Source organism: Dermacentor andersoni, chromosome 2 (assembly GCF_023375885.2).
Source record: "Dermacentor andersoni chromosome 2, qqDerAnde1_hic_scaffold, whole genome shotgun sequence".
Classification (NCBI taxonomy): Eukaryota; Metazoa; Arthropoda; class Arachnida; order Ixodida; family Ixodidae; genus Dermacentor; species Dermacentor andersoni.
The window spans coordinates 143,123,721-143,131,264 of NC_092815.1; the positions used below are offsets into that span (position 1 = coordinate 143,123,721).

The window sequence follows — 7,544 nt, forward strand, 5'->3', positions numbered from 1 at the left end:
TTAGTTGAAGCTGAGGAGCCTTGGACAGTTCAAACATACTGACTGCGCATTTAAAGTACTCATGACACATGTTTCTTTCCCTGCACATGCACTCACACCATCCGCTCTTTCAATAAACGAAAGAAAAAAGAGATGAAAGGCCAAAAACAGTTTCATTGATTCAGTATGTGCTGCTATTCACACAGGCATCGACGCAATTCTGGTACACGTAGCTGCATGCATATATGTCTGGTGGGATGCAGGTCTTCCTATGTGTTTGACATGGTACACATATTGCAAACAAATGTTTTTTTTTCAGCGCCTAAGTACTAGGACACACAAACTCAAACATGAACGTGCTGCGTCATGTTTCCTTCAGTGCGTCAGTGTTCTTCAGTGCTACCCCTGTGATTTATCACCAACTAGTCCATAAGACGCCTGCAATTGAAAGAATTGAATCAAGGAGTACTGTGAACTTGTACTGAACTGGGTTTCACATGTCGAGTTGAAAAACACACTGTAAGCTTAAACAGACGGCATGGTTGAAGATGTACTTCCTATTGTTCGGCTACTTGTGTATTTCGCTTTCGAAACTTATTTTTGCAGCTGAAAACAGCGCAGAGGTAACCCGTCAAGCGTGAGTCACCTGAGACCTCATAAATCACACACGGAGCACGCCGCGGTACACCACAGAAAGTTCCACACGGTTCATCACACCACACACCAAACGAAGTCAGGAGTGCCATATTTCTAATCGCTGCATCGCAAACCAATTGGAAATTAATTTCCTTCAACAGAGTTCCTCAGCTGGGCTCGTTCGCTCGCCAGTTACGAATTCTCGTCGCACTGCCACTACCCACGGTCGTCGGTCGTGTCGTTGCCGGCCTAGTACCACAACACCGTCTTTCAGAAACACTGTCGCGCGTGTCGTGCGTCCGAGGAACTCGGACGGTCGTTGGTGTCGGCGTTTTCGCATCGGCGGCCATGAAGTATAGCAGCAGGAAGCAACAGCCGAAGTGTCGCGGCCTCTGACTGGTGGACGCCGGCGACGCTTCGAACAATATTTTGGCATCTGTAGCAGACAAAATCGCGTCTCGACGCGTCAGCCTGCTCGCGACTGACGTTTCTGACGCATTTGACGCGTAGGCGCGTGCCCGCGCGTGCCAGTGGTTGGGCCCTTAGGGAAGGCCTGAGTGCTCCGCAGCGACGTCATCACTACGCCACGCGGATGTGACCGCCGCTACGCCACGCTATGTGCATTGCTCGGACATCTGACGCTTGTGAAAGCCTTCACTTGCTCCTTTTTGTGCGGGCGCTTACAAGCGTTGATATTGCGCTAGTAATTTGTGCTATGCGTGCAACAAAAGTCGTGATTGCTGCGCGCCTCCTGGGTGTGTTCTTGTCCATGTGTGCGTGTTTGCGTGCGCGCTGGAATTATCGAAGATAATTTGGTGAATTTATGAAATTTATGATGAATAAAACTTTTTCGACATATATCTAAGTAATGTCTTAAGAAAACGTATGGTAAAAATTTAAGGCGCCGTTTTGCAACTCGCTGTTTTACTTACAGAATTTCAAACGCTTCTTTTAGGCTTACGATTTTCAAAATAAATTGAGGCTGCAGAGTAATTTGCCCGTGATCCCAACAGCTTGCAGCTGAGGCAATGGCAGTGCAAGGGATGAGAGACGGGAGTACCTTCGGAATCAATCAGAGTCATCAAGACTGGAATAGAGTATTTACTGCCGCAAAAATGTCAAAAAATAAAGAAATTATTCCCGTTCTTGTATACGTAGTCGGCTATGCAACCTATGCAATATTAAAACAACTGAACTGCACCAAATGTAGGGCGCTGCTGACACTGGATAAGCAGGTGAATGTTTCTGTCGCGCAGCAACACCACGAGCTTGTAAAAGAACTCGAGCGAGTGGTCTTGTGTTTCCCGTGATGTGTTTCGTAGATACTGTGAACGACTGCTGAACTGCTGTGCAGCAGGTGTCCGAGACGCAGATATTATTCAAAGTATGAAATCAGTGGCAACTTGCGACGAACCTAAGCTCATAACAGCTTGCCGCCGAAGAGTTTTGCGATTTCTACGCATGTACGTGAAGACGGAAACACAAGCGAAGCCGTGACGAGGCATGTAATATGGCGCAGCGGGAACATATCGGTAAACAACTTTCCTTATAGCGCGAATGACAGCCTTTGACGCTGACAACAAATCTAAGTAACAAAAAAAGAAGCTCTCAACAATAAGGCAGTTGCATGATTCTCAAATACGCGGTGTGCTCCTCGTGATCACGCATTTCACAAGATATATTTTTGTCTAGTTCGACGTTCAGAATTACGTTCGTTTTTCGTTTTCCATGCTGTTCAGTAAGGTTGCGTGTAAATAAGTGATGCGTAAATAAATGCTGGATAAACAAATCTGGCCTGATGTCCTCCTTGCGTCATATTTTCAGCTATGCGCAATAACAAGGGAAAAAAATCGCTGCAGCTAAGCGCATCGGGCTACCGGTATCCGATCGGCACCACGATCTACGCATTTGCGGGCGTCGCTTCACGCCGGAGTATTACGACAACACTATTCTTCTGACGTGGAGTGACGTCGGCAAGCGCGCAGGTCCTGGCGCCGATATAATACTGAGTGCCCGATGTGCCCCAAGCCCCTCCGCTCGCATGTTGCCTTGGGGAGGGACACGGTGTCGCAGCTTGACATGTCGCCAATCACTACGTTTCCAGCCCACAACACAACAAGTGCGACTCGTGGTCCTCGCGAAAAGAAAGCTCGAGACTGACACAGACTGTGCAGCTTGCGTCAACACGGAGCATGTTGTTACACAAGCAGACGACACTTGCTCTGCCGGAAATGCTTCAGTGTAGAAATAAATTGTCGTTGCGTATGCTCTTTCTGTTATTTTTTTTGTAAAAACAAGTTAACCAACATTCCAAATATAACTAACAATATTCGTTCTCCGTAGAGTCGCAAAAATTACCAATCACGCTACCTGGGTATACAAAATCTGGTAGGTCGCCTATGGGGCATAACCTATAAACGCCAACTACGTAGATTGTAACGAGGCGGCTGAAAACTGAGCGGAGCGGTGCCGCTGTGATCAGTAGTGGTGCATATTTAAAAAACTCATTTTAATAAATTAAGCTTTACACGGAGCGCTTAAATCTGTCATTTAATGACCAGAAGGACCTACCCTAACGACTCGTTACGTTTGTACGAAATCGTGAAATTTGTTTCAGGATCCATTTAAAGGTTTGCCATGAGGGGCTCATCGTAAACGCTTTGCTACGCGTCTGCGAGGCCGTATGCGCCTGCGCTGCGCTAACGCGCCTATAGCGAGGAAAGACGCGCGGGTGGCCCGTGCCAGATATGACTCTATCTGGACATCCCGCCATTTTCTTCGAGGCACGACGTAGGCGCGATGCATACAAAATGGCGTTGATGACCCCGTTTTTTGCTTTTGTAACGGGACGCAAACTTGGCATTTTGCCTAAGAAACTGAAATGGCGGCGCTAGACCTAGCGCTCTTGATAAAGCAAAACAGTTTTCTTCCGCACTAAAAATTAAGCAGCTGGCGCATAGTGAACGATTATTCCGCCGAAAGCGCTTCCCTTGTCTGCTGTGTGCACGCCGTTGTGTGCTTCCTTAGCCAGAATGAGTCGGCGTGTATTAGCGCCAGCGCGCCTGTTTTCTGCCTTGAGACAGCGTATACGCGTCCAACCAGTGATGATGAGCGTTCTTGGCCACGTTATCGCTATCTCGTGAGACGCAAGTGACTCGCCCAGACGCAACTGGCTGAGAAGCGGCCGAATATCCCCGATATAGCGTTGAGCGCGCCACAGGTAGCCGCTTTAGCGAATCAAGCGCCGGCGCTGCCATATCGGCCATATCTTGTTCATTTCGCTGCTTATTCACACTGCGTGAGGAAACTTCAAGGGGCCACCTTGCGTACATTTCTTGCTAAACCAATATTATTTCGAATGAACGCTTTGTTTTTGTTAAATGTGATGGACTAAAACACAATTCCCCACACCACCCGAGACTGGTGCAAATTCTGTGAGCGCTCCTCATGAACAATATATCTTTATGGCCCCAAACGAAGGAAAAAATGAGGCGATACGCATGCCTGTCGGCTGCCATTGCATATGACCGCTCATTACCATAAATTATGGCGGAAAATATCTGCAATGGCGGCCCAGCGCAAGATCACGGAACGTCGAATTGACCTTTACGAAACGGCGCTTCCTGTGACGCTCTTCACAGTATACGCCTTCGGAGTATCAGCTGACATGGCGGTTATCTTGGACTGCCACCACATATTCGCGAAATCGCAAGTGCATTGCACGGGAGTCTGCATGATACCGTTCACTTTCTTTCTGAAGCGCTAACGTTGCAGTATGGCTGCCAAGCACCAGAAAAAAAATTTGTCGATGCGACTTGCAGTTCACGTCTCATTTCGTCATTTCGTCATGTGGCACAAGTTTTAAACACGTGACCTCTCGACAGCCAATCAGAGAGTCAACATGGCGGATAATGGCGCTCGTGCAGCAGCCACGCGTGTCGAGAATAGAGCCCATGGAGTGTACGCGCCGGAAGTTGCAAATTGTGCGGCAATATCACGTGGCCGGCATGAATGCTGAAACAAGTTGGTTTCGGTTATTAGAATGTGTGCATACAAACCTTGCATCTCTCAGTTTGAAAACACTATAGTACATATCACACTGATAAGCAAAATATAAAAAAAGTAGCGCAATGAAGTTCCGAGTAAGCGTTCCTCGAACAGAGACCAAAGGTTCCGCCGACGGTGATCTAGCCGCATTGTGCCACGCGCATTGACGCGCACGCCATTCGCTTCGTCGTACGCATACGGATTCGACACCGCGTAAGGAGCAGCGACACGCGTATCCCGTGCAGCTCGTGGTCGGGTCCACATTCGGAAGTGACATTCTCTTGCGTTTGAGTTTGCGTCTGTATGATAATAATTGAAAATATTAATGCTAACTGTAGCCCTAATGCGAGACGTTACTTTCTATAAGCACCCGCACTGCACTGGGACGCGCTTTCACGAGATCGAATCGACACGCAGATAATTTCGTGCAGGCACACGTGCGCTACGGGTGCATTTTGTCACATCGATAAAACCAGCGCCCCACTATTTTTCTTTCTATATTGAATTCGTAATATCTAAATTTATAAACACAAATTAATCCATGCTCGCCTATGGCGAAGCAACTGACGGGCTTACTCTGTGCTTCGTTGAGCTTATATTGCCACATTTATATAAAGCTAAAATTGCTAACTGTGCAGTTCACTATAGTGCTTCACTGGACATATATCTGTTCTTTTTCTGCCTTTTATCTGCTCCTTTTCCCTCTGCACTCGAATAGAACACAAGTTAGAACAGTGGTGCGCTTTTCTCCAAAATACTCTGGAAGTGATGCTCGACCGTGGCAGTGCTTCTCGTGGGTGCAGCTGCTACGAGATAAATTCAAACCATGCAGGTGACCAATGTGCGTTGGCGGTGACTATAATGTTGTAACAATTTAAGAGGAAAAGAATATAAAATATAAAAGAAGTAAAAAGCCCATTGGGCTAGCTAGTTACTGGTCACTCACGCGTATTTTCATTACTATTTAGGTTTTCTTCTCGCGGTAGAATCTTGGAGTATATGCTGATCGGTTCATCAATAACCATGGTATTTCAGCGCAAATAGGACGAAAACAAAATTAAAACGGCCGTTTTGCGCTGAAACACCTTTGTTCACACTGCTAAGACATCTTGTGCACACCACCTTAACCTCGGATATGACCATTAGAGGCTATGGGCCTCACCATGTTGATGGAGGTGATGACCTGGGAAAGCGTGGCACCTGCATTTTATGGGAGAGTGCTAAAGAATGCGCCGCGTAATGAAGGTTAATTAGAAGAATACCGAATTAAATGTACGAATCGGTATTTATTCTCTGTATCCGCGCACAACATCGTGGTGAGGCTAGAGGCCATTCAGCCCGACGCGGCTGAGGGGAATAACTTCGTCGACTTCCCGCCCGTGAATGCCGTCAGAAGGCACTCGGACAACCGCGCACTCCGGCTCTAACACTCGGCCATGCAGCCGATGCGTCGAAGCGTACACAAACATTCAAGTTTCGAAAGTGTAAAATCGAATACGAATCTTTTCATTGGGTGACACGGGTGTTATCGTCGCAGGCCCATTCAAGGCCGGAATTCGGAGCCTTGCCTTCGTTGCCTTCGCGCTGAGAGATGTGACCTCGAAAGGTCGGCGTGCGCAAAGGGCGGGGTGTTCTGAACCTCCATTTGTCATTTCGCGCGCGGTGTGTACAGCATCACCGAGAGAGTGTCATTAAGAACGCGGGAGTAATTAGCGGTGCCGTCCGCGCGCTTTTCTCGGGCTTAACTCGCCCTTTCTCGAGAGTGGCCGTTCGTCACGGTGCTCGCGACGGTACAATGAGGCCTTTCTGTGGCGTGAGCTGCGCATAGTGCGAACCAAGCTAGCGCCCGAGGCGACAAACTGCGTTTCTCGAAAGGCAACTGCCCCGAATTTGGACTGTGACACCGGCGTGCCCGAAGTCGTAAACGGAGTCAGCGCGAAGAAAGTGTACAAAAGCTGGAACTCACGTTCTCGATGTAGTCCAGCTGTGTGGTCCTCGTTCACTACGCGCGGTTCTGTGCAATTGGCTCGCCGCTCACAGAACGCACTCCCTTGCTCCCGTGGCCGTCTCCGCGTGTGCGTCGGAGAATCGCGGAGGGTCTTCTGCGCGTGTGCCTCCGGATGGAGGAGGGTCCCGTCCCTCCATTTAGTTGCGTGCAACGTTACCGATGCGAACGCGCAAGATGGCGAGGATTGCCCTTGCGTGCAGCGAGGAAAGAAAATAAACTTGTGATGATTGCCTGCTCTCGACACCGTGTAGGGCAGGAAATAGGCTTCCTGTCAGCGTCTGATCAGAATCATCAGATTGAGGTAATAACCGAACTCGTAATTTGACTTTTATCGAACTCTACCTTGTCGTCAAGAATGATTTCTGATAACATTTGGATATGTTAGGCAAATTACGACACAAATTGCCGCTATGAGATCGCTATTACGGGACTCACTGAAACTGATGAACTGTCGTCCACAGTGTGGGCGCTCTCGGAGTCACAGTATTGTTCGCAAGAGTATAGAACGTCACCCTGCATAACACATATGTCTGCCTGCGTTTGCGTTTTAGAAGGGCAGGGGTGTGAGCGCTTGTCGGATAATAAATAAAGAGGTAAATAATTGCTCGTCAAGGACATGGTACTACGCAGGTGGGCATGTTGGCTAGTTAATTCCCGCAGCTCTCCCGAAGCATGTTTGGTATGACGTACATCGGTCAGTGCTCAGAAAATTGGCATAGTGTGGACATATCAGTTGCACTGCGCTACTATTCTTTCGTGCTTTTTTGCGCTGAACTAAGTATATATGTCTGTACCCTCGACTACAGTGCATGCAACTTAAGCGGGACAGAGCGTATAGCTGTCTGTCGCGGGAGTGATTCGTCCTTTCGTGGGA

The 7,544-nt window shown here is 48.3% G+C and overlaps 1 protein-coding gene across 2 annotated transcripts in view; it reads right to left on the reverse strand.

The window, feature by feature from the left end:
- Positions 1–6,742, reverse strand: part of LOC126540648 (mite allergen Lep d 7-like) — an 89,771-nt gene extending 83,029 nt beyond the window's left edge. For both annotated transcript variants that reach the window (XM_055076194.2, XM_072286561.1), the window contains exon 1: positions 6,629–6,742. The gene's annotated coding sequence lies outside the window, so the exon portion shown is untranslated. The remainder of the gene's footprint in view (positions 1–6,628) is intronic.
- Between the last annotated feature and the right edge of the window lie 802 nt (positions 6,743–7,544).